Genomic DNA, 15,970 nt, shown 5'->3' on the forward strand with positions numbered 1-15,970 from the left:
TCAGCCTGGTACAGGTTAATGACAGTTTGACAGCCTCCAATCAGTCAGGATCCATGCTCTGGCCCCAGCTTCAGTTACCAAGCCTCTGCCTATCACCTGCCTATTTTCTTTTCAGACAGCTGTGTCATTTCTGGGCTCTCATCCCTCTGAGATTTGACCTTAGCCCAGTTGTTCTTACCTGACATGGACATGAAATCCACAAATGATGTAGGTGATTCTGTTGTGCACCTACACCTTTTATCACACTGTTTTGTAATAGTCTATGTCCTTGTCACCTGTCCCCCAGGACTGAAGTGTCTTTAGGGTAAGCACTATATTCACATCATTCATGTTGTATCAATTATACCCAGGAGAGTACCAGGCATAATGCAGACAAATCATCCTGTCTCCCTTCCTCCTCTGCTCCTTACGCCCCTAGTGTTAGATGCTCTTGGTTCTCTCCTCCTCCTCCACACCCCCCTCTGCACACTGCTGCCACATTTAGACCCCCACACACCATGCTCCTCTACCCCCTCTGACCCCATGTGCTCTCCAGTTCCAGTGGCTCCAAACAAAGATATAGCAAGGGAGTGAGGCTTAGTTGTACCCATAAAGCCAAGCTCCTGTGCTCCATTATCACTAGATGAATTGTAGATGTTGGCCTTGAATGTGTTGATTCTGCTCAGTTCTGATGGTCCCAGGACAACTCAGAGCATGGTAGTCTCCCAGAAATCAAAATGCCTGCCTGCACATTACATCCAGCTAGGGGCCACAGAGCTCTGCATCACTGTTCTTGGAGCCCTTTCCACTTAGTCACAGTTCACACCGACTGCTTTCTTCTTCTCTTTGTGCCCACTCACGCCTGCCAGAGGAGCCAGTTTAGGAACCAGTTTAAGAGCCATGATGCAGAGCCAGTGGCAGGACACCTCACTTGGACTTTATAATGCATATTTTGACTATTCTGGGAACATTTTTACATATGTCCTGCTCATTGTACTTTGAGTACCTGAGATTGCTGGATGCATGAACTGTGACTTAGTGAGGTATTCCAAATTCAGCTATGAATTATGTAATTTTGTGAGATTTTGAATTTCATTTTTATTTAGGTTGTTTGTATAGCCACTGATTATGTCTTCTAGTTTCTTTTCTTTAAAAATAGTCTCTCATCAGCATTTTTTAGATTTTATTTACTTATTTGAAAGGCAGAACTTCAGAGAGGGAGAGAGAGAGAGAGAGAAAGAGAGAGAAAGAGAGAGAATATCTTTGATGTGCTGGTTCACTCCCCAGATGGCTGCAATGGCTAGAGCTAAGCTGATCTGAAGCTAGGAGTCAGGAGCTTCTTCTGGATCTCCAATGTGGGTTCAGGGGCTCAAGGACTTGGGCCATCTTCTACTGCTTTCCCAGGTCACAGCAGAGAGCTGGATCAGAAGTGGAGAAGCTGGGATTTAAACTGTTTCCCATATGGGATGCTGGCGCTGCAGGTAGAGGCTTTATCCACTACACTACAGTGCTGATCCCATGTCTTTTAATTTCTAAGTAACTGCATCATAGTGAGGACCATTGTATATGGTAGCAGTTGACATGATAGGCTTGATGATTTATATAGGGCTTATACATATCATTTACCCATGAGATTGCATTCCAGATTTATGCAAACTTTTTAAGTTGATTGGAGGTAGCCTTTTGTTACTGATGAACATTAATGTGGTGATAACATCTTGTCCTTTAAAAATAAAATCCAAATTAAGATCTACACATGAGTTTCTACCTGCCTTCATCCACCATATTAAGCATTGAACTCCCATTGATTCTACAGTTAGATCTCAATGTAATATTTGCCTTTTCTTCATTCTCACTGCCATAGTACCTCTGCATGGATCCTACTAAATTATCTTTAATAGACTAATTTACCCCCTGTCTTTTATTTTCCTTACCTTTGTGTGCAAAGCCTTTTGTGATTCAGCCCAGTCTCTCTGCTTCTATCTGGTTGTTCAGTGTCTCTTACTTCAATTCCTAGGGAAATCAAGTGGCTGGTAGTTCTTTCCACACACAACACAGAAGGTTGCTCAATAAACACTTATTAAATAAATGAATGGAATGCCTTCCATAGCAAGGGTGATCATTTGACCTGTTGGCCTGGATGGTTCCTGTTTATACACTTCAACCCTAATTGTGACAGTCTCCAAATAGATTTCTATTTCCTTGTCTCCTCTACTAGGCAGTTCTTGGGGGTCACAACTCTTATTTGCTTGTTTCTATATCCTCATTTATTCACTGAACTAAGAGACTTACTCTGTCCAGATGCTGAGTTAATTTCAAGGCAAATATGTTTCTTGTCCCCATTTAAATTTCAATTTGGCAAGAAAGAGCAATCTACCCAAAGAATATTGCCTGACAGTAAATACTAGTGTGAAGTCAATGGATAAATATTTAAGCATTCCTAATCCAGCAACAACTCTAATCCCATGAACTAGAATTGACAGAAGCAATCATAAACATAGACCTCCATGTCATCTAGTTATCCATTTGCATTTCTACTTAAACATTTTAAAAATCATATGTATACCTAAGATTGCATAATATATATATGCTATCTTGATATTAAACATAAGAAAAAATGAAAATGACCATGGAATAATAGCAATTTTGAATTGCCTTCCATTTTAGACAAGTTATAATCCTATGTTCTCTACAGTGTAGATTATTGCTGTGGGTACTCTTCCTCTCTCTTTTTAAAGATTTATTTATTTATTTGAAAGTCAGAATTACACAGAGAGAAGGAGAGAGAGAGAGAGAGGTCTTTCATCTGCTGGTTCACTCCCCAACTGGTTGTAATGGCTGGAGCTGTGCCCATCTGAAGTCAGGAGCCAGGAGTTTCTTCTGGGTCTCCCACATGAGTGCAGGGAACCAAGGACTTGGGCCATCTTCTACTGCTTTCTCAGACCATAGCAGAGAGCTGGGTCCAAAGTGGAGCAGCTGGGACTCAAACCAGCACCCACATGGGATGCCAGCACTGCAGGAGGCAGCTTTACTTGCTTCACCATGGCACCAGCCTCCCTGTCTCTCTCTTTTTTTCCCCAGATGACAAATCTGGGGTTTTAGAAACTGAGCTCCAAGACAAAAGAATTTCTTAGACCAGTATTATATTTTAGTTAGCCTTTAACCTAGATGTTTTAATGATATTGCCATGGGCAAATTCTAAACTCTTTGCACCTCAGTTTACCCTTAGTGAATTCCTGATTATACTGTCTCCAGAATTAATCCAAGGTATAAATGCTATGAGGTAAGGCATTAAGTCCCCTAATCTTGCTCCTAGAAGATACTTAGCAATGTTAGTTCAGTATCCAGTTCTCTTCTTTGTTTCTATGCTTGAGGAATTAAAAGATGGTGTAAAATGATTTGAGAAGAACTATAAACATCAATAAAACACAAATGAAAATTGTATTATCAAATCTGCATGTTAAACTCTACCCTCTACACCTCTGCTAAAAGGTATATTGCTTTCATAATCATTTATAATTTAAAGAAGTTTCCAGGAACAATGCAACCTATAAGATGTTTCTGGAAGAAGACAGAGGTTATGAAGGAGCCAGGATTTGGGATCAGTTACAGAAGAGAGTGCCACACTTTAAGATTTGATTCAGGAAAGAACACCAACTGATCACTGAGATTTTGGGGTGGGAAGGAAAAGGAGGGATGTGAACAGAAGTGAATGCCCCCTGCTGGCCAGTATTTCTCCATCCACTCCACATTGAAGCCCTTGGGGATCGCCCACAGGTCTCTAGAAATGTGCCACCTGGACTCCATTTCCCAGAGTCACCAGGTGCCCTGACGTATTCTGCGTTCCGAATGCCTGTGCGTGTGGACGTGGGAGTACCTGTGCCAGCATTTGCGCATGTCGGTGCCTGCCCTCTGGTGCAGAGTTGAGAACAGAGGAAGTTCATTCAAGGATCAGAGTCAGCCTGAGAGGCCACGCTGCTCCTTCTCCCACATTCACTGCCACTCTTGTTCTGCACGTACAATCCCAGGAAGTCTGCGGAGACACCCTGAGCTGCCACCCGCTGCTTCTGTGCCTCTTCAGCTGCCGCCTGTGGGTCCCACATGCTGGGGACCTTTTCTGCTCCACACTCTCCGCTTTGCTCCCTGAGTGTCCTGAAGAAGGGTGACGGGCTCCCGAGACTTTCCATGGCAAGTATGGAGAACAGGAAGGAGCATCTATGCGTGTGTGGGAGAGGGGTGGGCGAGAGGGCGGCTGGTGGCTCTGCCACGTGGCTCACTTGATTCTCAGTGATCCTGGTGGCTTCCCGGGGCAGGGTCAGGGCTGGGACCTTGGCTCTCCTGTCTCCCACCGCCACTGCCCAGCCTCCCAGTGCCCGGCCGGCCCGCGTGTTACCTTGCTCAAATTTTCCTCAATGTGCTTTATGTGGTGGTTATGAAACAGAGAGCACCGGTCAGGACAACTGCACTAGCAGGGCAGGTGAAAGGGCGGGGAAGGAAGGCCGTGAGGCTGCCAGTTCACTCTATTTAAATAAGCCCGGCTCCCACTTCGGGTGGGTCACAGAATGCCTTCTGGCTGCTGCTTCTGCGGGGTGGGGCTCAGTGCCTTCAGAGGAGTGTGGGAGGCTGCAGGGGTGGGAAGGAGGGTCAGAATAGGAGCTGCTCCGTGGCCCCCATTCTGCACCTCATCGGGCGTTGGATTCCCCAAGGACACACCTAGCAGCGGTGGCCCTGCTGCTGAGCTTTTCGCCAGAGGGAGCAGCGTGAAGGGTGAGCAGTAACTTTGCGGGTTGATCCTTCTTCCGTGTTTAGTTAACAGACTTTTCAATCTGGAGTTTGAGGCCACAGAATCTTAGCTGATGACTTAATTGCTGCTTTTCAATTTCTGTCATCAGCCCTTCTTCCTTCTCCTGTTAGGAAGGATGTCAACTGCTATTGCCTGCCGCTGACCCTTTTACAAAGTGAGAGCGAACTGTGCGGTCAACAACTGGAGCTATTTTAGTCTGGATTTGCATGAAGTGGAGAACTATAAACACAAATACAGAAAAGTAGCACTTTCTCTGCCCAGTTCTTCAGTCACCCAGTGCTCCAGCAGGCTGATTATGTTACAGTCCATACTTTTTTTTAAAAAAGATTTATTTATTTATCTGAAAGTCAGAGATACAGAGGGGCAGAGGCAGAGAGAGAGGGAGAGGTCTTCCATCTGCTGGTTCATTCCCCAAATGCCTGCAATGGTCAGAGCTGGGCTGACCTGAAGCCAGGAGCCAGGAGCTTCTTCTGGGTCTCCCACTGGGTACAGGGTCCAAGGACCTGGGCCATCATCTACTGCTTTCCCAGGCCATAGCAGAGAGCTAGATTGAAGTGGGGTAGCTGGGACTTAGAAAAAATTCCCCCCTCCCTTTGAAAACAATCCACCTGGCATGGCCCATATGGGATGCGGGCACTGAAGGGGGCAGCTTTACTCACTCTGCCATAGCCCTGGACCCCACACTGAATTAACTAAGAAGTCCAGATACTTGTCTTATTTTGGGTTCTGTGTTTAACCCATGACATTTTTTGGCATAGGACGATATTAGTTCTACATTTTCATAAAGAGTGTGGTCTGTGGAAGCATCTATACAAGTTGTTAATGGAAGGAGGGGTCAAAAAGAAGAGGGGAAAGAAAAAAAGTTCACCTCTCCCCCCACAGAGATGTAGAGTAGATATGACCTTGAAAACTGTTGCTGAGTGAGTTTCAGTGTAATGCAGTTTTCACATGAAGAACTGAGTGATTCCAGTGTCCTGATAGAATGTCATTGTCACCAGATTACCAGTTTATGAAACTCATTTAGCATAATGAGGCCATCTAGGAAGTGAACACAGAAAGTGATTTCTGGATAGAGGGTGTTAGGGTGACAGCATTTCTCCTCTCAGCCCCAGTGTGTTGTTTTTGACCTTTTCTCCAGTGCCCTCCCTATCACAGTGCTTGTGAATGGACCAGCATTTTTGTGCTTCTGGTGGGAAGCAGCTCTTGTAACAACTGTAAGACCACTTTCTGAGCAACTTTATTGTTTACCTGTTAATACGACTTGGAAAAAGCTGAGAACAGGATGCTTAGACTCATCAGGCTAACTGGCTGTCCTTGGCACATCCTTCCCCTCATGGCTATAGGTTTCTGGCAAGTTTTATAAAATGTGTAAGAGAGAAATATTTTGTATGAGATACATAAGCTGGTAATGAAGTAACACCTGGACAGTAGGGACTCCATTTTGGAGCACCTGAGACTCCCATCTTGAGAAAGCACCCACCCCCCAACCATGAGATTCTGGTCTGAAACTATGATCTAAAGCACCATGTATTTGTGTCCCTTCCTCCTTCTTTCCTTCAATGCTGGAGCAGCCTTAACAGAGTTAAACTGGGTAGCACTGGTCATTTTGGCTTTGGGTGCTTGGAAAGCAAGAGGAATTGTTTTTTCTGCAGAAAAGGATTGAGGAGGCACTAGACAAAGTCAGCAGTAGCTTTCTTGGCTCCATCGTATGTCAAATTGAGTCAGAATATTTGTGGTCAGTTTTCTTTAAACAGAAAGGTAGAATGAGAGAGGGGCGTTTTTTATTTGTTCTCCTTAATTTTAATCTATTTTCTATTTTTTTTTAAAGATTTTTTTATTTATTTGAGAGGTAGAGTTATCAGCAGAGAGAGAGATAGAGAGAAAGGTCTTCCATCTGCTGGGTCACTCCCCAGTTGGCTGCAATGTTCGGAGCTTTGCTGATCTGAAGCCAGGGGCCAGGAGCTTCTCCTGGATCTCCCACATGGGTGCATGGGCCCAAGGACTTGGGCTGTCTTCTACTACTTTCCCAGGCCACAGCAGAGAGCTGGATTGGAAGAAGAGCAACCGGGACTAGAAGCGGTGCCCATATGTGATGCCAGTGCAGAAGGTGGAGGATTAACCTACTGTGCCACAGTGCTGACCCCTCTTTTTTTTATTCTGAGAGAGAGATCTTCATCTTCTGGTTCACTCCCCAAATAGCCACAACAGCCTCTGCTGTGCTAGACTGAGACCAGGAGCCAGGAGCCAGGAACCAGGAGCCAGGAGCCAGGAGCCAGGGGCCAGATCTCCTACTTGGGTGTAGGGGCCCAAGTACTTGATCCCAGACCATTGGCAAGGAGCTGGATGTGAAATGGAGCCACCAGGACTGGTACCTATATGGGATGCCAGTGTTACAAGGGATGTTTTCAACTAGCTGCACCATAGTGTGGACCCCTTTCTAAAACTTTTTAAAAGAAATTTATTTATCTGTGGCTGGTGCCACAGCTCAACAGGCTAATCCTCCGCCTAGCAGCACCAGCACACTGGGTTCTAGTCCTGTTCAGGGTGGCAGATTCTGTCCCGGCCAGCTCTCTGCTGTGGCCAGGGAGTGCAGTGGAGGATGGCCCAAGTCCTTGGGCCCTGCACCCCATGGGAGACCAGGAGAAGCACCTGGCTCCTGCCTTCAGATCAGTGTGGTGCACCAACCACAGCATGCCGGCTACAGCGGCCATTGAAGGGTGAACCAACAGCAAAAGGAAGACCCTTCTCTTTGTCTCTCTCTCTCACTGTTCACTCTGTTAAAAAAAAAGAAATTTATTTATTTGAGAGGCAGAGTTAGAGGAAAAGATAAACACACACACACACACACACACACACACACACACACAGAGATATCAATCTTCCATCTACTGGTTCACATCCTCAGTGGCTACAACAGCGAATGCTGGATTGGATCAAAGCAGGAGCCAGGAGATTCATCCATGTCTCCCATGAAGAAGCAGGGACACAAGCACTTGGGCTATCCTCTGATACTTTCTCAGGCACCTTACCAGGGAGCTGGATGAGAAGTAGGGTAGCTGCGACATGAACCACAACCCATGTGGGATGTCAGTGTCACAGGCAGTGGCTTTACATATTATGCCTCAATATTGGCCCCATGTATGCTGGAAACTTATTTAAGGGTTATTAGAAGGCCAGTTGATTGCCATCAGATACCATTCAGGCCTGTCCTACAGAACCATTTTGAAATAAGTAACATTTCTCACATGATTGAATGTCAGTCTACAAGACTGCTTCCAAAGGGAGAGAGCTTCAGGGACAAAGGGGGCAGTGGTGTAGAAAGGGAGTAGGAGTGAAGGAGGAGGGAGGAGGTGGAGGTCAGTAGAGAGGTTGGGAAGTACTCAAAAGCAAAAAGTAATAGGACGCAGGTCATTTGTGCAGATTGCCAAAATTAACCATGTATATTATAGCTTTTTAAAATTCAGAGTTAATTTCTGACATAATTTCTGATATAGTTAACTCTCATTTCTGTTTTTTCATATGATAATGTTTATAAGCAGTAGAGAATGGGCGTAATGAAATGCAAAACCATACTCCTGTATAAGAAATTTGTATTAGATGCCAGCACCACAGGCAGTGTTATTTCCTATGAAATTATTCCCATGTTTCCTGATTAACATTCTCTGTTGGTTGAAGAGGATGGCAGGTTGGGAGACCAGGGAAAGAGCGAGCACCTGTTTTCTGTTCAGTTGGGCTGAGCAGCAGGGAAACTATCAGGGAAGTTTGTGAGCAGGAAAAGTGAGGTTGGAGGGTGAGAGAAGGCAGTGTAGAAGGTAAGTAGAGAGGAAATAATTGCAGAACATATTCACAGATTAGTTTGGCAAAAGCCAAGTGTGATCAGAGACCTAAAAAGAGGGAAAGAAAAGTTGAAGACAGAGAGCAGAAGAAATGGGAAATTGGAAGCATCGGAAGGGATTTTGACTCTGATCACACACACTTTTGGAAGGTGTGGGGAAACAGGCCCTTGCACTCATATTGGCAGGAGAATAACACAGTACTCTCTTTGGAGGATAATTTAGCAGATCAAAGTTCTTTAAATGTAAATGTCCTTTGCTAGGATTCAACTGCAAATTTATCTAACATATATTTGGTCAAATACATAAAGACCAAGTCAGGTCTTTGTAGTATTGTTGAAGATGGGAATAAATCAGAAGCAACCTAAATGTATATTGACAGAGAAGTGGTAAAATGCATTATGCTATATCTGTACAGTCAAATACTAAATATGTAATAGGTCTGAAAAATGGTGTAGGGACAGAGTACCTATGTAAAACAAGGTACAGAAAAAATGCCCCTTTGTAAAAAAAAGGACACATGCATATGTATCTCTTTATAAAGTGCTATTTACTCATTGTCATTTCATTCAGAAGGCAGAGAGACAGGCAAGGAGAGCTGTTCCATCTCTCCCTGTGAATCTGCTGATTTGCTCCCCAAGTGGCTGCAATGGCTGGGGCTGAGCCAGGCCAAATCCAAGAGCCAGGAGCCAGGGGCGAGGGGCCAGGAGCCAAGAGCTTCCACCAGGTCATCTTTCACTGCTTTCCCAGGCACATAAACAGGGATTTGGATCAGAAGTGGAGCAGCTGGGACACAAACTAGTGCCCATAAGTGATGTCAGCATTCAAGGTGGTGGTTTAACCCATTTATGCCACAATGCCAGCCCTCTGCACAAATATCTTTATGAAGGCACTTCAAAAAGTTCATGAGAAATAGAATTAAAGATGACATTATTTTGGTGCAAAACTTGTAATTCATTCACCTCTTCATAATACACACTACACAAATGGTTTTGAAACCTTCTTGTATGCATGGACTTTGGAATTAGTTACAAGGGCCGACATTGTGGTGCAGCAGGTAAAGCTGTCACCTGCTGTGTCCATTGGGCACTTGTTTAAGTCCCAGCTGCTCCACTTCTGATCCAGCTCTCTGCTATGACCCGGGAAAGCAGTGGAAGATGGCCCAAGTCCTTGGACCCTTGTGCCCATATGGGAGACCTGAAGAAGCTCCTGGCTTTGGATCTGCTCAGCTCCAGCCATTGTGGCCATCTGGGGAGTGAACCAACAGATGGAAGACCTCGCTTTCACTCTCACTCTCTCTGTCTCTGCCTCTCTGTAACTCTGCTTTTCTTTTTTTTTTTTTTATTTTTGACAGGCAGAGTGGACAGTGAGAAAGAGAGACAGAGAGAAAGGTCTTCCTTTGCCATTGGTTCACACTCCAATGGCCGCTGCGGCCGGCACACAGTGCTGATCCGATGGCAGGATCCAGGAGCCAGGTGCTTTTCCTGGTCTCCCATGGGGTGCAGGGCCCAAGCACCCGGGCCATCCTCCACTGCACTCCCTGGCCACAGCAGAGAGCTGGCCTGGAAGAGGGGCAACCGGGACAGAATCGGGCGCCCCAACCGGGACTAGAACCCGGTGTGCCGGCACCGCTAGGCAGAGGATTAGCCTAGTGAGCCACAGTGCCAGCCTCTGCTTTTCAAATAAATAAAAATAAAAATTTAAAAAGAAATTAATTACAGCAAATTAGACTTAATCATTTTATTACATTTTCATGATACTTTAAAGTACTCTTGTATGTATGCATATAGAAATCTCAGAAGATAATGTAGGAAATAGTTAAGAGTAGTTTGTTCTGGGAAATATGACTAGTATAGAATGCAGGGAGTCATGCTTTCATTTTATACTCTTCTGCAGTCTTTAATAGCTAATATGTGTGTTGTTATGAAGATGTACTTTTAAAGGTAGAGAGAGAGAGAGGGAGAAGTTGAGGGAGTGAGGGAGAGAGAGAGCTTCCATCTACTGTTTTCTTCCAGAAAGGGCTTCAATATCTAGGGTGGGCTAGGATAAAGCCAGAGACCAGGAACCCCATGTGGGTCTCCCACATAGGTGATAGGGATCAATGTGGTGGAACGAGAAGGTCATGCCAAGATGGCCACTGGCAACAGAAACTGCCTGGCAACAGGCTTTGATTGGATGGCTTCGGAAACCACATGACAACAGAGCCTGACTGACAACAGGCTGTGATTGGATGGTTTCAGAAACTGCCTGGCAACAGAGCCTGGCTGGCAACAGGTTGTGATAGGATGGCTTTGGAAACTGCCTGGCAACAGGCTGTGATTGGTTAGGGCATAGACCGCCCCTTGACTGGATTGGCTGCCTTACTATATAAGCAGCTGTAGCAACTGCTTGCCTCAGGCCTGCTTTCACCCGACTCCTGGGGTCTGTGTGGTGACTCTGCACCTCTTTCCCCCACCACCCTCTTCCTCTCAGAAATGAATCCACAGCAACAGGGATCTAGGCACTTGGGTCACTGTCTGTCCTTCCAGGTGCATTACCAGGAAACTGGATTATCAGGGAGCTGGAACAGAAGAGCAGGCAGGACTCATATCAGGTTTTCTGTTATGGGATACTGGTATTCTAAGCAACAGTTCAACCTGCAGAATCACAATGCCACCCCATGTATTATTTTTATAATTAAAATGTCTAGACTTTGATTTTAAAATGATAATTTGTGGTTACTAAGACAGAAAAAGTATATTATGCAATAACTGAGGAATTGAAAATGAAAAAGACTTTAGTTAATGATATGTCCATATCAGGGCCAGTGTTGTGGCACTATGGGTTAACCACCTCTACTGCAAGCAATCCCACCTGCATGTTGGTTGCAGTCTCAGCTGCTCCACTTCCAATCCAGCTCCCTGCTCATGAAGTGGAAAAACGAAGGTAGATAGATAGTTCATGAGCTGAAAGCCATACCTCCTCCACCCCCAGGTAATCCTATCACCCACATGTCAAGCAGACTATGTAACCACTGCCCTTTTGGAAGCTCATAAGAAGCTTGGTGAAGGGGACTGCATGCTTGCTCTCTCTCCCCTCGTGCATACAGAAGAGCCTGGTATGGAAGTCTGTCTTTCCCCTTCCTGCCACACTCTGCTTTAATAAAGACTATTTATTCCTATGTATTCTCACTATAAATAAGCCTCATCATGCTGCATGTTGTTTTTGTGCCTGAACTTAGAATTCTTCTTTAAGTAAAAGGCAAGAGCATGAAATTGAAGTTTGAGCCTAAGCTAGCCCACAGCACTAATGCACCTGGGAAAGCAGCCCAAGTGCTTGTGTCTCTGCCATCCGTGTGGGAACTCAGATGGAGTTCCAGGCTCTTGGCTTTGGCTTATGATGGGACAAGAACATAAGCGTCAGTCATTTTAGGTTCTTGTTACCCCTGCCTTCTTTCAAGAGACCAGTTCAGTCTCACATCCTATATTGTTCCCACCTCACCCCGTACATTCTTCTCCAGGTTTGGAAGCCCTTGAAAAACTTGGAAAACCTATATGGAGAAGCTCATCTCCACCTACTATTCCCCACCTCTACCCTAACCCACCTAAGATATAATAAGGCCCAGGTTGCTGGTGTCTGGGACTTCAGCCACATGTTTGGTCTTTGTGCACACTGGCAGCTGGTCAACTTCTGCAAGTTCATTTTCTTTGAATAAATTCAGTCTGACTGTGAGTTCGTATCATCTCCTTCCGTGTGGTGTGTCATGTGAGGGGGGAGTGAGGGAATGGCAACTGGCCCCAATCAGCCACTCCCGTATCCTTTTGGTAAGAGCTGTGCATATTAACGTTTCTCCAGACTTTCTTCTCCTTTCTGAACTCTTTTCCCTTTTTACTGTCTCTGCCCCCCCACCTTCTCTTTCCCACCATGTCCTTTTCCCTTCTGACTCAGATGGCCCTGAGAGATGCTCTCCAGATCACTTTCTCATCTGCTTGCACTTTCTCATTTCTCAATGCATTCACAGAGCTTTTGCCAGATCTCATCACTGCAGGCCACAGCGAACCTAATTCTCAACCCACTGGCTTGGTAAGAGAGGTCTCTGCCACCTCAAGCATATTGGGGCGATGCTCATGAGGCTTCTTCCTCCCTTTAGGGCCTGGGTATTTGGTTGGGCCAGCTCATGCCCCTCTTAGGGCCTGGCATGTTTAGTCAGTTTCCTGCTCTTGGGGGAAATGCTTGTCTGTAACAGCTTAAAATTGGGACACCAGTCCGAGCTTGGGGATTCTCGTGGTCTCCTCTTAGAGAACTCAGAACTTAGGTTCTCAGTTGGGGTGACTCTTTCCAGTGAAAGGACCTTCTTCCCTCAGGCCATATTTTGCTTAATTCATGGGTTCTAAATCTCAATTCCCCTCTAGCCTGCCTCTTTTTTTTTTTTCAAGATTTTATTTATTGGCCAGTGCCATGGCTCACTTGGCTAATCCTCTGCCTACAGCGCTGGCACCCTGGGTTTCTAGTCCCTGATGGGGCATCCGTTCTGTCCCAGTTGCTCCTCTTCCAGTCCAGCTCTCTGCTGTGGCCTGGGAAGGCAGTGGAGGATGGCCCAAGTGCTTGGGCCCTGCACCCGCATGGGAGGCCAGGAGGAAGCACCTAGCTCGTGGCTTCAGATCAGCACATCGCACCAGCTGTAGTGGCCATTTAGGGGGGTGAACCAACGGAAGGAAGACCTTTCTCTGTTTCTCTCTCTCTCTCTCACTGTCTAACTCTGCCTCTCAAAAAAGAAAAAAAAGGTTTTACTTATTTTATTTGAGAGTATTGGGCATTGCCTAAAATCTCCATCCCAATATGGTGCCTAGTGGATGTTTGAGGGGTGTGTCTGTGGCTGCTGCCATTAAGCTACATATGATCATCAGACCACTGGCAGGGATAGGTCTGCTTTAGTTCCAGACACGTGGACAGTGCATGATCTCTATACTTTGCTTAAGGTGCCCCTGTGTGTGGTCCACCCATGCCTGCATGACCTTTTCACTGATTGGCTCCCCTACTGTGCATGTCTTTTGTAAGCTTTATAAGCCTGCACACTTCCTCAATAAAGTGGTTCCTGCTTCGACAGAATTCATGGGTGCTTGTGGTGTGTTCACCTGTCGACTTTACCCTTCCCGTTCGCCTTTTTGGGGAGGGCTTGTGCTGCCCCTGCTGGTCAGGGGCTAGCATCGGGCTTGAGACCCCAACATGAGAGTTATAATTACAGACAGAGAGAGGGAGAGACAGAGAAAGGTCTTCCTTCCATTGGTTCACTCCCCAAATGGCCGCAATGGCCAGAGCTCTGCTGATCGGAAGCCAGAAGCCAGGAACCTCTTCCTGGTCTCCCACGTGGATTCAGGGACCCAAGGACTTGGGCCATCTTCTGCTCCTTTCCCAGGCCATAGCAGACAGCTGGATTGGAAGTGGAGCAGCCAGGACACGAACCAGTACCCACATGGGATGCTGGCACTGCAGGTGGAGGCTTTATTCCCTATGCCACAGCAGTGGCCCATAAAGACCTTTAACTAGCTACTTCCTATCCTTCTATGAGTCCTAAAATCCTAAAACCTAACATAATGCAGCCACATCTCGCACTGCTACTCTATATCACATCTAGATTCTCTCTCACATGAAGACAAAAATCTCTGTTCCAGCCATCTCCAGTAATATATTTGGCAGTACTGGCAAAGAAATCTCAAGAACTGTGGCAAGTCCTGAGCAACTTCACTTGAAAGAATGCCCCATGCCTAGCCTTCTTCTATCTTTTCCCCTGCCTTGTCTAGTGGCAGCCAAAATCTCTTCGCTAATACTTCATGGAGACAAAGTCTTGCCTGTTATTTTAACCTGGCCACCTTGGAATTTCTCATGACCTCCACCAAGAGGGTCACCAAGTCCTTTGTAAAGTCCTGGTAGGATTTCAGGAATTCCACACCCATGAAGCCCTCTATCCAGCAATATTCCACACAAGGGGTGGAAAGGAAATAAAGGGCCCCTCCCATGGAAACATTACCCTGGGAGATAGCTCTCCTAACCCATGTGGAATAATGCTCGAACCAACTGGCTCACTGGGTTCATTACTATTTCCAGGCATAACTCTCTCTGCACAGTAGCACTTCATTCTGTCACCTATTACATTGTCCTCATTGGGAATCTCTTCAACAAGAAGGTGCCCATCTGCTCTGATGAATGTCCTCCTTCATGAAATTGAATGTGATGTTGAACAATCACTAGTGAGTAACTCATCTGTGGCACCCAGGCCACTGGGCACAGTCAACCTTGGGGTCGTGGAGCTGCCTGAAGATGTAGTTGTTTCAGACAGTTCCAAGTAGCTGATGGTTGACCAGACATTATTAGCCCAAGGTGTTTTCTGGATGAAAAACTAGGCTCAAATTCAGTTTAAAATCCAAAATGATGTCTTTGGTAAATAACGATCTTGTGCATGAAATTTTGGTTCAGTTGTAAAATTCAACTGGATATTGGGTTTGAAGGAATTTCTGTCTTGAATCTAGGAAGATTATTTAAAGAATTATTTTATTTAGTTGAAAGAGTTACAGAGAGAGGTACAGCCAGAGAGAGAGATTGCCCATTCCACTGATTTACTCCCCAAGTGACAGCAATGGCCAGAGCTGATCTGATCTGATCCCAAGCCAGGAACCAGGAGCTTTTTACAGGTCTCCATGGGTGCAGGGGCCCAAGGATGTGGGCCATCTTCTACTGTTTTCCCAGGCCATAACAGAGAGCTAGATCAGAAGTGGAGCAGCCGGGACTTGAACCATCACCCATATGGGATGCTGGTGCCACAGGCTGGGACTTTAACCCACTGCACCACAGTGCTGGCCCCTATTTTGTAATCTCTGATTTACAGTCTATAAAATAATTTAAATTTGTTAAATATATTTTTACAAATGTTCATATATGAAAAATTATTCAAGACCGCTTGAGATTAAGGTTGAAATTTGCTATATTCTTTTATTTAGAAAATCTCTTGATTTGGAGATTTTTAAAGGATCAATTCAAAATCTAACTCAAGGAAATCAGCAGAACTATTTGGTGATAGTCTTAATTGCTAATTCTGAAATAGATTAAAAGCATCTCCTTTTAATAGTTTTTTTGTTTAATTGGTGACTCTGTCAGTTTTCTACCAACTCCAGTAAGCTCTCTTTTCTTCTCTATTTCTCTGTTAAAATTGCTTCAAATTATGAGATGATTCTGTGTGCTAACTCATTTAAGGTTTTACTTATCCATTTTAGAGAAAGACCAAAGAGATAAATTGTTTAAAAAACACCTGAGTCATTATTAATAAGAGTTATGGTTTGATTATATGCTCATTTTAAAGCATTTGAGGGATCACTTTTGA

General features: G+C 45.2%; 1 protein-coding gene across 1 annotated transcript in view; it reads left to right on the plus strand.

The window, feature by feature from the left end:
• Window positions 1-3,864: 3,864 nt before the first annotated feature.
• Window positions 3,865-15,970, plus strand: part of LOC100344289 (uncharacterized) — a 97,797-nt gene continuing 85,691 nt past the window's right edge. The window contains exon 1 of the mRNA XM_089320881.1: window positions 3,865-4,167. The gene's annotated coding sequence lies outside the window, so the exon portion shown is untranslated. The remainder of the gene's footprint in view (window positions 4,168-15,970) is intronic.

This window comes from Oryctolagus cuniculus, chromosome 19 (assembly GCF_051225735.1).
Source record: "Oryctolagus cuniculus isolate XC-2025 breed Fujian yellow rabbit chromosome 19, ASM5122573v1, whole genome shotgun sequence".
Classification (NCBI taxonomy): Eukaryota; Metazoa; Chordata; class Mammalia; order Lagomorpha; family Leporidae; genus Oryctolagus; species Oryctolagus cuniculus.